This window comes from Thamnophis elegans, chromosome 16 (genome assembly GCF_009769535.1).
Source record: "Thamnophis elegans isolate rThaEle1 chromosome 16, rThaEle1.pri, whole genome shotgun sequence".
Taxonomy (NCBI): domain Eukaryota; kingdom Metazoa; phylum Chordata; class Lepidosauria; order Squamata; family Colubridae; genus Thamnophis; species Thamnophis elegans.
This window is the reverse complement of record NC_045556.1, coordinates 19,991,287-20,006,694: the sequence shown is the minus strand read 5'-3', so window position 1 is coordinate 20,006,694 and position 15,408 is coordinate 19,991,287.

The window sequence follows — 15,408 nt, the reverse complement described above, 5'->3', positions numbered from 1 at the left end:
GCAACGAAATTAAGCATTATTGGACAGTGTGTTATCCTTTTTTTTTTTTTTCTATGGATGGAAGTTTTGTAAACATTTTCTACTTTTTAAAGTGAAAGTATCAGTTTTTCTTCTTCTATTTCTTTTTTACCTATGGATTAAATATTTTTCTTTATTTCTACAATACTGGTTGGGATGGATTTTTTCTTTTCATTTTGTTACATTTAAGAATTTTGTTACTTCTAAGCCTGAAACATAAAGAAGATATAAAAGGAATATAAAGAGGGTAGTAACTTCAGAGGGAAAAGAAGTTACATTGCCACTTGAAGGTAGAAGATTGAGTCCTGGAAACATTGCTTTTTCTTTTTTCTCTTTGATCATTTTGACCTTGCACTTCAAAGGCTTCAGCTTGTTTATAGAAGAGATAAGGAGAAGAGCATGGGTGTTTACACAGGTGCTCTTTGGATGCTCTTTGGTAACCGGAAAGAAGTGAAAGCAAAACTTTGTTTTTAAACTAGCGTGGCAGTGTTTACTAATTGGAAGGATGGCACGACACCAAAAAGAAACCATAACATTACAACAGATTATGTCTGAAATTCAAAAATTATTAGAAATAATGAGAGAATTGAGAAGAGATTGGAAAATATTTAAAATATAAATTGTAATGTGGTAAAACCTGATGGAAAAATGGAAGATATCCAGCAAATGGAAAAAGTGGAGGTTAGAGTTCTAAAAACCCAAGGGAAAAATGAACAAAGAGGCAAGATAATTGTGGATATGGATAGCGAACTGGGTGTGGTTGGAGATGGAAAGAGTGGAACATGGAAAGGGAAGATAGATGTAAAGGTGCTCTACTCCAGATTTCATGGTATAGAAGAAGAAAAAAGAGAAGAATTGATGGATTTAAGAAGAGAAACTTTGACAAAAGCATATAGATATATATATATTCTATATATTCTATTCTATTCTATTCCATTCCACTCCACTCCATGTTCTATGTTCTATGTTCTATGTTCTATGTTCTATTGCACTCCACTCCATTCTGTATTCTGTATTCTGTATTCTGTATTCTGTATTCTGTATTCTGTATTCTGTATTCTGTATTCTGTATTCTGTATTCTGTATTCTGTATTCTGTATTCTGTATTCTATTCCTTTATTCTATTCTATTCTACTCCACTCCACTCCATGTTCTATGTTCTATGTTCTATTCCATTCCACTCCACTTCACTCCACTCCACTCCATTCTATATTCTATATTCTATATTCTATATTCTATATTCTATATTCTATATTCTATATTCTATATTCTATATTCTATATTCTATATTCTATATTCTATATTCTACATCCTACATCCTACATCCTACATCCTACATCCTACATCCTACATCCTACATCCCATATTCCATATTCCATATTCCATTCTATTCTATTCCATTCCACTCCGTATTCTGTATTCTGTATTCTGTATTCCGTATTTCGTATTCCATATTCCGTATTCCGTATTCCGTATTCTGTATTCCGTATTCCGTATTCCATATTCCATGTTCCATGTTCCATATTCCATATTCCATATTCCATATTCCATTCCACTCTATATTCTATATTCTATATTCTATATTCTATATTCTATATTCTATATTCTATATTCTATATTCTATATTCTATATTCTATATTCTATATTCTATATTCTATATTCTATATTCTATATTCTATATTCTATATTCTATATTCTATATTCTATATTCTATATTCTATATTCTATATTCTATATTCTATATTCCACTCCATGTTCTATGTTCTATGTTCTATTCTATTCTATTTTCTATTCCACTCCACTCCATGTTCTATGTTCTATGTTCTATTCTATTTTATTCTATTCTATTCCATTCCTCTCCACTCCACTCCACTCCACTCCACTCCACTCCACTCCATTCCATTCCATTCTATTCTATTCTATTCTATTCTATTCTATTCTATTCTATTCTATTAGAAAGATTATTTAAAAAACCCAATTCCACCCAATCATCCATCCTTCAGCTGTTCCAGTCTGTTCATACCATTCTTTCAAAACACGCTGGTATGAAATGATCAATATGTACTGGTGTCTTTCTATTAATATTCGCCCACTCCACTGGTGGGATAGGGAGTGCCGGGGGGGGGGGGAGAATGAAGGAACGGGGCACAGCATATTATGTCATTGGGGAGGGGTGGAAGCAAGCTGCACTCGATCCTTAAAATTAATTGGCAAAAGCTTTTAAAGCACGCAGGACCCAGGCCAAATGGATCTTCGGCGCACTGCCTCCTCCGCGATGCCAGAGGAAGAGGTCACTGTGAATGTGTAGATTTATGCAGAAGGCTGCCCCCGTGATGGAAAATTGAGACAAAAGCGTTTGGATTTTATTATTCCATTTACTCTGACCCGGGGCCAGTGTGGGGTTCGGGGAGCCTGGTTTATGTATTCAGCTGGTTGCCACACTGAAGGCCATTTGGAGATACTTAGGCAAAGGGAGGACCCCCCTCCTCTTGCAGCTCACAGCTGTAACAACACCGTATCAAATATATGTTAGAGCGAAAACACAGACTGATCTCGTCTCCAGCAGGTGCTTTTTCAAGAGCAACTGCCCCTGAAAATACTGATCTGATTGATGGGGGGGGGGGGCTTTAAAACTTGTCCAATGACTTATTTGAAGACCACGCGTGGGATTCAGAAGCATCCAACAAATGTTGAGTCTCAACAAGGGGGAATATTTGTAGCTCAGGATTGACATGAGGGGGTCCTTGATACTCTCTGAGCTGGGTGGTTTTTCTTGCAGATGTTTCATCGGCCAAACTAGGTTTCATACTGTTTCATTAATTTATTGATTGGCCCTATCAAAGTGCAAAGTTCCAAGGCACAATATTTTTTTTAACTAAAATTTGATAAAATACAATTTAAAATGGCATTGGATAAAATACGACTTAAAATGAAATGGGAATAAAATACTGTCTAAAATGAAATGGGAATAAAATACAATCATTTAAGATTTAGATGAAATATGATAAAATTGTATTTCGGTGTCACCCTTGCAATCTACCCCAATCAGTCCCACATTATGCAGATTTCAACTGAACCTTTTTGCTTAAGTACTTTGTTGTGTAAAATGTTCTTTTCAGATTCTGGCCACACATAAGGTAAGCGGTTTTGATATGGGGATCCAGGAGTCGGATTCAGCCAGTTCACACTGGTTCGGGTGAACTGGAATTTAATTTTGCATCCGGTTCACCAAACTGGTTGTTGCAAGGACCGACTGGCCCTGCCCACCCCACCCCTCCCCTCCCAGGAGTCTCCACGTGGCCCATTCATCATGCCAGATAAGTGCAGGCCTGAGTGGAGGGTCTGGGAGGGTGAAAAATGGGCCTCCTGGAAGTTTGGAAGTGAGCCCATTTCTGGCCTCCAGAGGGCCTCCAGAATCTGGAGGACAGTGGTGGGTTGCAGGCGGTACACCTCAGTATGGGCGCACCAGAGCCTGCTTGGAGCACCGGATACCATTCCGGTACAGTGCTCCGGAGGGCCCACACACCTGCCTGAGCTCCTTACCTGTCTTTTAAGGCTTCTGTGCTTCCGTGCACGCGCATGGCATGTACAGCCCCTGCACGATGTTCTGCAGAGCAGCTGGACCTTAGCAGAGACTCGGGAAGGCACTAAGATGCATGCCCGTGCGGCACATGTGTGCAGTGGTGGGATCTGGAACCCACCACTGCTGGGGGAATATGTTTTTGTCCTCCTGGAGGCTCAGGGAAAACAGCCTGGGGGGGGGGCGAAAACAGCACCTGCTGTGGTGCAGGAGGACGAGTAGACTATGCCCACCATGGCCATGCCCACCCAGCAATCGGGCAGAGAACCAGTTGCTAACAGTTTTGAATCCCATCACTGGGAATGACCAATGGGTATATAGACCAAGGTACCTGTGTCTCACCCACTTATGCAGGAAACAATCAAATAGGATGTGAGCCAGGTCTTCTCCCTCTGCCCCTCCGCAAATGCAGAGACTCCCAAACCAGGTTCATTTTCTAGCACTGATGATGATGTGACATAGTTTGGGTAATGCAACGTCTGCAAGGAAACCGCCGAGGTCTAAGAGCATCAAGGAGCCCTCTATGCCGAATCTAGATTTTGGATGGAGTAAAAGTCGGAGGAGCTGTAAAAGAGTGAGATGTTTTTATTCCTGCTGGACCCCCGGGATCAACCAAAGTGGTTTGAAATACAGGTGGTCCTCGACCTACAACAGTTCATTTAGTGGCCGTTCAAAGATAAAATGGCATGGGGGAAAAGTGACTTATGACCATTTTAGACAGCTACGATCTTTGTAACATCCCCAGGATCATGTGATCAAAATTCAGATGTTGACAATCGGCATGTACTTATGACAGTCGCAGTGTTGCAGGGTCATGGGATCAACTTTTGTGACCTTCTGACAAGCAAGGTCAATGGGGAAGTCAGATTCACTTAACAGCCAGGCTACTACTAGTCAACTGTAGTGAGTTACTTAACAAATGTGGCAAGAAAGGCTGTAAAATCTATCATCTCTCTTTTTCCTCCTTCTCCCTCTCCCCCTCTCTATTCTCCTCTCTCTCTTTCTCTCTCTGTCTCTGTCTCTTGTCTCTCTCTCTGTCTCTCCGTCTCTCTGTCTCATCCCCCTCTCATCTCTATCATCTCTCCCTCCCTCCCCCTCCCTCCCTCTCTTTCTCTCTCTCTCTCTGTGTCTCATCTCCCTCTCATCTCTATCAACTCTCTTTAGTCTTTATTATCAATCTGTAACTATAATCAATCCCTATTCTATTCTATTCTATTCTATTCTATTCTATTCTATTCTATTCTGTTCTGTTCCGTTCTGTTCCATTCTGTTCCATTCCAACCCTTACCCCATCCTATCCTACCCTACCCTACTCTATTCCATCCCATTTCATTCCATTCCATTCCAACCCTTACCCATCCTACCCTAACCTACCCTATCCTATCTATCCTATTCATTTTGGGAACACCTGAAGTTAAAGGGCTCCCTCTCTCTATCATTCTGATGCTTCAAAAATGTCACAGAATATGGAAAGGAAATGTAATCCAGTCTGGTGGAGGGAAAGCTCAAAATGTTTTAAGAAATTCTGTGTTAAGATCAAACTTATGAGGCATCTTTGGGTCTCCTACTATTACTTCCTCCATTGACTCCACCATCACTCTCCTCCTCTCTGCAGAGGCTGTCCTTTCTCTCCCTCCACCCCTCCTTTTTTAAGTCCTTCATCCATCTGGGTGACTTCAACGGTGCTTAGCTGACAAATGGAGTAAAGCTCTTGTAAGAGAGTAGCCCATTCTGGGCCATCTAGCCAGTCAATTCTTTAATGCCACAGTGTTTCCTGCAAAACAATTCAGTTGTGCAAGTGTGACCCTTCTGATATCCACACTGAGGAGAGAGAGGAACAACTGGATTTGAAGACTAGTTAAGTGTTTCATTTGTTTACATATTTTTAATCGCTGCTTATATCCTTAAAAATCACTGTAGTTGATCCATGCGGGGCGGAGTCAGCTGACTCCCCTAAATTCTTTTTTGGGAGATCTGATTCAGGCTTAAACACACAAACACACATGGATGATGGGTTGTGTAGCAATTTTTGCTCTCTGTGGCCAGGACTGAGCTTGTTCCATGGATATTTGTGCTGTCTACAAGCAGGTGTGCCACATTCCTCTATAGCTACATCAGTCAGAGCATAGAAGGATTACTTCAAAGCATACAGAATGACAGAGTTAGAAGGGACTTTGGAGATAGCGATAACACTTAAACTTATATACTGCTTCATGGTGCTTTACAGCCCTCTCTAAGTGGTTTACACAGTCAGCATCTTGCCCCCAACAATCTGGGTCCTCATTTTCCCACCTTGGAAGTAAGGAAGGCTGAGTCAACCTTGAGCTGGCCAGGACTGAACTGTTGGCAGTTGGCAGAATTAGCCTGCAACACTGCATTCTAGCCACTGTGCCACCATGGCAATAGAAGAATAGAATAAAATAGGAATAGGAATAGCACTTACTTATATACCACTTCTTAGTGCTTTACAGCCCTCTCTAAGCAGTTTACAGAGTTAGCCTCTTTCCCCCAACAATCTGGGTCCTCATTTTACCCACCTCAGAAGGATGGACGGTTGAGTCAACCTTGAGCCAGTGAGATTTGAACTGCTGAACTGCAGCTAGCAGTCAGCGAAATAACCTGCAGGACTGCACTCTAACCACTGTGTCACCTTGGCTCATTAGATCTCACCTTCTAATCCAACCCCCTCTTCAAGCAGGAAACCCTACATCATTCCAGACAAATAGCTGTCCGGTTTCTCCTTAAAAAGCTCCAGGGATGGAGAACCCACAACTTCTGGAGGCCAGCTGTTCTGCTCATTAATCTCATGCATTTCAGTAGGATTTGCATGTTGGATTCTTAGCATGTTATCTAGCATGGGATCAAGTGCCCTAAAACACAGATGGCTAAGTATACTCTGGACGTGTTCAGAAACACTGTCCTTTCTTTGTCCTGGAAAACCTCTATGACCTGCCTCAGCAATGAGAATACAGGTAGTCCTGGCGACCATAACGGAGCCCCAAATTTTCTGTTCTTAAGTGAGACATTCGTCAAGTGAGTTTTGCCCCATTTTACGACTTTTCTTGGCCCAATTTTTAAGGGACTTGCTGCATTGTTAAGTTAGTAACCCAGTTTTTACTTGAATCTGGCTTCCCCATTGACTTTAGTACATAGACTATTATAAAGGTGCTTTTTCTGGAGGCAACTGGACTTCTTCAGCTAGGGGAATGGAAGGATTTATACTTCTTGTAGACAGCTGGTCATTTGCATCCTTTTTAGAGAGCCATTGAGGCCACTTGGAGGTTTATCTGAGCCCTCTGGGTCAACTGAGTACTGCAAATGGGCACCTATGGGGCAGAGGTGGGTTCCTACCTGTTCGCACCTATTCGGTAGAACCGGTTCGTCAAATCTACCGAACCGGTTAGAAGAGGTTCCACCAGTGCACCCGGAAAGCAGGCCACACCTACAGAAGAGGTTCCAAAAATTTTTGAAACCCACCACTGGTCCTTGGATATGATTATTCTACATTATCATGCTCATATTTATAAAACTCAGTGCCTCTGCGAAAGGTAAGGATGACTACTGCGTTTGTGGTGCAATCAGAACATTCCGTGTGTTGAAGTTGTTTTAATGCAAACAAAAGATGCCTTTTAAAAAACAAGTTTACATCATATTCTTATGCATGCCAGCGCTGTGTGTGAGGTAATTTAAGGTGGTTCTGACAAGTGTCGTCGGCATCTTCATATCCGGTCACATGGGCACCAAGCCACTCCCATCCAGTCACATGGGTGGCAAGCCACTCCCACAAAGGAGGCCACACCCACAGAGTAGGTTCCAACAATTTTTGAAACCCACCACTGCTATGGGGCAATCATGATCTGGATGACTGAGAATCTCTACAGACTTATAGAATATCACATTGTCACAAAAGGTGATCACATGACCTTGGGACACAGCAAAGTTCATAAATATGATCCAGTTGCCATGTGTCCAAATTTTGATCACGTGATCATGGGGAAGCTGCAAAGGTCGTAACTGTGAAAAGCGTCATAAGTCACATTTTTCAATGCCATTGCAACCCGTCTGCCCTGTTGCACTGTATGGCTCTAAATGCTGGGCAGCTACAACAGGGACCAAAAGTTCTCTCTGTGCCATGGAAATGCGAATGCTCCGTTGGATATTGGGAATCTCCCTTCTTGTCCACATCACAAATGACATCATTCGACAACATTTTGGTGTGGCACCAGTTATAGAGAAAATATGGCTGGCTCCGCTGGTATGGATTTATCCTGAGAGCAGCATCTTTCACTGTTGCCAAGAGTGCCTACCAACTAGAAGTCAATGGCCGGTGCCCTCACGGGCATCCAAAACAGAGATGGCAAGACACCATCAACAAAGATATGCAAGCTGTGGGCCTGTGCCCTGGAGACACAGTTGACCATGCAAAGTGGCATTCAATGATCTGAAAAGCAGACCCTGTACATGTGGGAATACACTAGGACTGTTGTTCCTAACCTTTTTTTTTTTGGCTCTGCCCCACCAAAGCATCTCTAAAATCCTGGTACAATTCTTACTTTACTCAAAAAGTGAACTCTACTCACATGGAGGAAGGTTCAAATTGCCCCCATTAAAAATCAAATTGCCCCCCTCCCGTGAAGCTTGGGACCCACGTTGGAACCACTGAACTAGGAAGAAGAAGGTTGCAATCTTGAACGGTCACTAAATGATCTGTTGTAAGTTGAGGACTACCTGTACATATTCCCACCATGGCTGCCTCTTGGACGGCTCAATTCTCTGTCAGTGAGAGCAATCATCCCATGGAACAGAAGTTGCCTTCAGAAGTTGTGGGAGCTTTATCCCTTTGAAAAAGAGATTGGACTGCCATTTGTCAGAAATAGTGTAGGGTCTCCTGCTTAGGCGGGGGTTGGACTAGATGACCTACAAGATCCCTTCCAACTCTAATAATATGTTTTAAAAAAAGGCATTAAGGACTCATGCTTGGCCCTCTTTTTCCTTCCAGGTTGTGGCTTTTTAGACTATAAACCCAAAAGGAGGGGTAGTGTGGTTTTTCACGAAACGGCCTTCCTCACCAAGGAGCAGGAGATCAATTTCCATCAAATGGACCCAGTCTTTTGAAAATGGGCAGGGTAACAAGTGGAGCAGGTCCAAATGGGCTTGAATCAAATCAGGTTCTGCTAATGTGATTTGGCAGATTCAATCCATCCGTTGATTCAATTTATCAAATTGATGTAATGCTTCAAATTGGTCCAAATCAATTCAGTGCAACGATATTCACACAAGCCTGAATTTCAAGCACTCTTCAGGGAATCCAAAAATGGTAGTTTGGAGAGAGAGAAAATGATGCACCCTCCGTCCTTGGTCTTCCATCTCTGACCTGAGGGAAGTTCTGAAGAATAAATTCAGTGGCGTTGATGGCTTCTTGTCTTGCAGGATGTGAAGCCAAGGACCAGCGGGAAACAGAAATACCCATCACAACCTTTTGCAGGGCCAACTAAAATTGTAATGGAAGGAAAGGAAATGCTGTCTTTCCACACCAACTTGGGCCACCCTGCAGGACTGTTAGGAGGATAAAATGGCAATATTCCAAATATGTTGCTCAGAGCAATTTTGACAAAGAAGAAGAAGGGACTCTTTATCACATTTTCTTTTCACAAGGGAAAAGGAAATATAGATAAAAAGAAGATAGATGATAGACAGATGGACATACAGATTGACAGACAGATAGTTGATAGATATATTGATAAACTGATAGATGATATCTATCTATCTATCTATCTATCTATCTATCTATCTATCTATCTATCTCTTATCTATCTATTATGTATGTATGTATGTATGTATGTGAATATGTATATGTATTTGTATATGTATATATATTCATCATTTCTCTGTGTCAGTCTGTCTGTCTGTCTGTCTGTCTGTCTGTCTATCTATCTATCTATCTATCTATCTATCTATCTATCTATCTATCTATCTATTTATCTATCTATCTATCATCTCTCTCTTTCTAGTCTATCTTGTCTGTCTATCTATCTATTTGAATCTCCCTATTCATCACTGGAGGCTTTCAAGAAGAGATTGGACTGCCATTTGTCAGAAATGGTGTAGGGTCTCCTATTTTGGCAGGACGTTGGACTAGATGACCCACAAGATCCCTTCCAAATCTATTATCTGTTATCTCTTAGAGATAGATAGATACAGTGGTGGGATTCAGTCAGTTCGCACAACTTCGGGAGAACCGGTTGTTAACCTTCTGAGCAGTTTGATGAACTGGTTGTTGAAAAAAATTATTAGGGCAGAGAACCAGTTTTTAAATTATGTGAATCCCATAGATAGATAGATAGATAGATAGATAGATAGATAGATAGGTAGGTAGGTAGGTAGGTAGGTAGGTAGGTAGGTAGGTAGGTAGGTAGGTAGATAGATAGATAGATAGATAGATAGATAGATAGATAGATAGATAGATAGATAGATAGATAGATAGATAGATAGATAAATTGAGAGAGAGACAGAGAAATAAAGAGATTTATTCCTCTAGGAAAAGGAAACACTTTAAAATATTTTAGAATAACATGACATCAATTTTATACAATATAGCTCTATCTAATTAAATGAGAAAGGACCACAGTTTAAAAAATTAAGAATGGGAAATAGTTAAGTTTTCGGACCCCAGCAAAAGAAAGAAAAAATGGAAACTGGTCTAGTTCTGTTGTACAGATTAATATCGGAATGAAGGGAAAAAGGAGCTGTTATTCAGAGTGGATGCTATAAAACTGTAAGCCCTTGCAAAAAAGTTATTGCAGCGGTAGGCTTTATCATCTTCACTCCCAAAACAAGAAATGTGGCATTCTCTAGGAAGCATACCATCAAAAGTGCCAAAAGAAAGGAACACAGTTAAGCTAACTAGTGTCCATTCCTGCAAACAAAGAGCAAAGGGGGTGGAGGGAAGGATATGTAAATTTCTTCCTCTTTCAATTCTTCCCCCCTTCCCACTTTCCTAACAAAAAAAGAAAGAAAGCTTTCCCCCTCTCCCCTCTTATTTGAAAATAACCAGGCTGCTGCTAGAGTAATGTTCTTACATATAAATTGAAATCCTTTTTGCTATTTACACTACTGATTTCTTCACTTTCTTTAATCTCCTCTTTCAAATTAATACACAATAACAGCAGATTCTTCTCCCGGCTGTCTTGCCGCTTGTTCATATTTACTCAAGTGTCTGGAGTGAAGATTGTACACATTCTTTTAATCCACCTGGCTGTGTTAGTTAAAAGCCCAGATAAAATCAGCTGCACTTAAAATCTTAACCTTTTAAGTCTGAAATATTTTCGAATGTCTGGGATCATGGCAACTGTCCAAGGGGGAAATGGTGGGGGTGAGAGAAAGGGGCCCTGAAACAGTTTTAGATTTGGGGCAATTTATTTTCACGCCATGTCCACGGCAGGACAATCGTGGATTCTGCGAATTTCTATGAACCGGCCACTTGATCAGACAAAATTGCCTACCGTTGACAAAGGCTCTGGAGAGGCTTAATAGATCTATTCTGGTTTTATCATGTGCCATTGTCTTAAATTCCACAACATTTGAATGAGGCATTTCACTGATCAGGGACCCAACTTGTCCTATAGGGGTGAAACTATACCAGTTTAATCAAGGATTATTCTTTTGGTCCTGACAGTTGACTTAGTGGAAGGTCTGAATGGACTACAGTGACCTTAGGTCCATGTGGAGACTCTAGAAAGAGTGCAGAGAAGAGCAACAAAGATGATTAGGGGACTAAAGGCTAAAACCTATGAAGAACGGTTGCAGGAACTGGGTATGTCTAGTTTAATGAAAAGAAGGACTAGGGGAGACATGATAGCAGTCTTCCGATATCTCAGGGGTTTCCACAAAGAAGAGGGAGTCAAACTATTCTCCAAAGCATCAGAAGGCAGGACAAGAAGGAATGGATGGAAACTAATCAAGGAGAGAAGCAACCTAGAACTAAGGAGAAATCTCCTAATGGTGAGAACCATTAACCAGTGGAACAGCTTTCCTCCAGAAGTTAAAAACTGGAGGTTTTTAAGAAGAGACTGGACATCCATTTGTCTGAAATAATATAGGACAGTGTTGATGAACCATTTTGACACCAAGAGCTGAAATGGGAGCGCACGTATACGTGCGCCAGGTGGCTGCTTTTCATGTTTCCAGTGCATGCATGCACCCTGGCCACCTGGTCTTCTAGTTTCTGGCATGCATGAAGACCAGCTGGCCGATGCACATGTACATTCTGGAAATCAGAAGACCAGCTGCCCAGTGCAAGAAAACAGGAAGAGCAGCATGCGCAGAACAGTGTGATTGGGCTCAATTGTGGTCGTCAATCGAGGCCCACCCATAGATGTTATTGTTCCAAACTTGACGCTTTAACACACATGATGGGAATGTTTCCATCACATCATTTAGGGTGCCGAGGAATGTTTGAAGAGGTGGACCAGCCAGGAAAAAGAGATGTTGGGGGAGCTTCGTGTCCATTGTTTCTCTCCCCACGGCTCTTTTCGTATGACTTTCTTCTCCCAATCTCACTTCAACAAGGGTCCTCATAGAAGCCAGCATAATGGGGGCATTGTTGGGCTCGGGATTTCATTTCCACCATCACAAGCTGCCCCTGCATCGCCTGTCATTGCAATTTGTCACCCTGTTTGTGCCAGCTATATCTTGCTTGAAGTCACCGTTTCCCCTCCCCTCCCATGGGTTGCATAATCGCTTTGCGTGGTGGAATGGAACCGCCCAGGCGTCCTAAAGAGAGATAAAATTTAGAGGTGGGAAGACAGAGGTGATCCAAAGGAGCAGAAAACTCCCAATTAGATGAACTCTGCAGATTTATACCAATAATAAAAAAGGAAATAAGAGCATAAGGAAATGAATTTGGGTTCCAAGTGTTCCCTTCCCTTCCTCTCTTTCCCTCCTTCTCTCCTTCCCTTCTTCCCTTCCCGTCCTTTCCTCCTTTCCTTTCCTCCTTTCCTTTCCTCCTTTCCTTTCCTCCTTCCTTCCCTTCCTTTCCTTCCCTTCCTTTCCTCCTTTCCTTTCTTTCCTCCTTTTCTTCCCTTCCCTTCCCTTACTTTCCCCTTCCCTTTCTTTCCCTTCCCTTCCCTTCCTTTTCTCCTTTCCTTTCCTCCTTTCCTTCCCCTTCCCCTTCCCTTCCTTTCATATCTTTTCCTTCCTCTCTCTCCCTCCCTCCTTCCCTTCCCTTCCTCTCTTTTCTTTCCCCTTCCTCTCTCTTCCTCCCCCTCCTTCCTTTTCTTCCTCTCCAGCCCTCCCGTTCCTCTTCTCTCTTCCCTCTTCTCTCTTCCCTCTTTTCTCTTCCCTCTTCCCCTTTCTTTTTTTGATTGCCTGCCATTTATTGAGGCTTCAGGCATCCACATCAGTTGCTAGACGTTTTAACTCTACTCTCCCCACTCTTGGACCACCTATTGGATTAAGGCTGAGTTATGCCACTTTGTCCCAGCAGGGTAATGGGCCCTTCCAAAGGGACATCAAAAGGAAGTGAGGGAAAAGGAAGAGACAAGCTAGCGTAGATTAAAGAGAAGAGTTGACCTTAAATCTTGACCCAATCCTGCACTAATTGATGGATTTTCAAGTTGGGGAATTTCTTCCTCAATGCCCACCGAAGTTCAAGAGACTTTCTCTCTCTTCTTCATCCCCTTCCTCTCATTTTGGCCCTGGTTTGCCAATGCTGACAGCTTATAAAATAAAGCAGTTTTGTTTTTACTGGAAGTGCCATCAATCTTTTTTCTTCGGAGCCCAGGGTAGGTGGGAAAGAAGATGCTGGTGGGTTAAAGTTATGATGCGAATACCTCCGGCACTCCAGGAAGATCATTTATTTCACTAATGAAAGGAAAGAGAACAGCAGAAAAGCATGTGCAGTGTTCTTCCCTGGGAAGGAATGAAAGCAGAAATTTGCCCGCTTGCCCAAAAAGTTAATTCAGCTTATATGAAACATGCTCTTAAATAAATAGAACCAGAAGATGCTGTACAAAGAGAGACACAAATCCTGTCCATGGTGCTTGTTTTTTTCAACCCTGAGGCTCTTTTACATTACTTTCATCTTCTGGATAAATTCTGGGCCCTTGTAATGCTGTCCAACGTCTTTCTTCTTGACTGGATAGAAGCGATTTATTTTTGGTCAATCTATTGCTATTGAAAATGAACAATTCTCAGGGATAAAAAATGAGGCATCCATCAAAACCTGCAATGGGATGTGAGAGTAACCTTAGGAGGCAGGAGGAAAAGTCTGGCCTGGACAATGATGTAATAAATGAAATCTGAACCCAGAGGAGGAACAGAGAAGGATAACAGACAACAGATTCACAGACTTAGAAGGGACCTTGGAGGTCACATAGTCCAACCTCTCGCCCAAGCAGGAGACCCTACACCATTTCTGACAGATGGCAGTCCAGTCTCTCCTTGAAAGGCTCCAGTGTTGGAGCTCCCACAACTTATGGAGGTCAGCCCTTCCACTGATTAATTGTTCTAACCGTTAGGAAATTTCTCCTTAGTTCTAGGTTGCTTCTCTCCTTGATTAGTTTCCACTTATTGCTTCTTGTCCTGCCTTCTGGTGCTTTGGAAAATAGATTTAGTCCACTCTTCTTGGTGGCAGCCCCTGAAATATTGGAACACTGCTATCATGTCACCCCTAGTCTCTTTTTAATAGTGCACCAGTACATCACTTGAGCTTGACATCCAAATGGCAGCCCCGTTCTGTGAAAATTACAGAATAACAGAGTTGGAAGGGACCTTGGAGGTCTTCTAGTCCAACCTCTTGCTCTAGCAGGACACCCTATACCATTTCAGACAAATGCCTGTCCAGTTTCTTTAAAAACCTCCAATGATCACAGGATCTCAAACCCATCTTCTTCTTGTGTTTGCCAGAGCTTCTTCAAGGGTAGGTCTCATTCTTTAAGGAATTAAGGTAGGGTGTTGAAGCCCAAAGCTGTTGGAGTTAGGAGAAGGAGATGGGGTAGCAGATTCAAAAATGTTAAAAACCGGTTCTGTGGGTGTGGCTTGGTGGGTGTGGCAGGGGAAGGATACTGTAAAATCTCCATTCCCACCTCACTCCAGGGGAGGGTCAGGGGTGGATTCTGGCTGCCATTATTACTGCTTCAGTAGCAAAAAAAAATGTGTGCAGTTGCTCGCTTCGCTCACATGCACACCAAATGCACACTCCATGCACGTGCACATTTTCATTTAAAACGATCTGTGCATGTGCACAACATTAAAAAAATGAATAAAAAATTACATTTTTAAAATGAAGATTGTTCTGTGCATGTGCAGAACAGAAAATCAAGATGGTGCCACTGATCATAGAACTGGTACATAGGTGCCGGTACATAGGTATGGTTACATGTCCACTGGAGTTATTACCTATTCGGCTGAACCGGACCGAATAGGTAGGAACCCACCTCTGGGGAAGGATACTACGAAATCCCCATTCTCTGCTGATCAGCTGGGATTCAGGAGGCAGAGAATAGATGGGGGCAGGGCCAGCCAGAGGTGGTATTCACCGGTTCTCCGAACTACTCAAAGTTTCCGCTCCCAGTTCTCTAGAACTGGTCAGAACCTGCTGAATATCACCTCTGGGCTGGGGGGGGAGGGAAGGAAGGAAGGAAGGAAGGAAGGAAGGAAGGAAGGAAGGAAGGAAGGAAGGAAGTGGAAGACTAGAAGAGTTGAATGTGGCTGATTCCACGAAGTGCAACAGCTGTTCTCCATCTCTGAGGAGCAGGGATCAAGGCCGAAAATATGAGATAGGCAAACGTTGGCTTAAACTTTCTTCTCC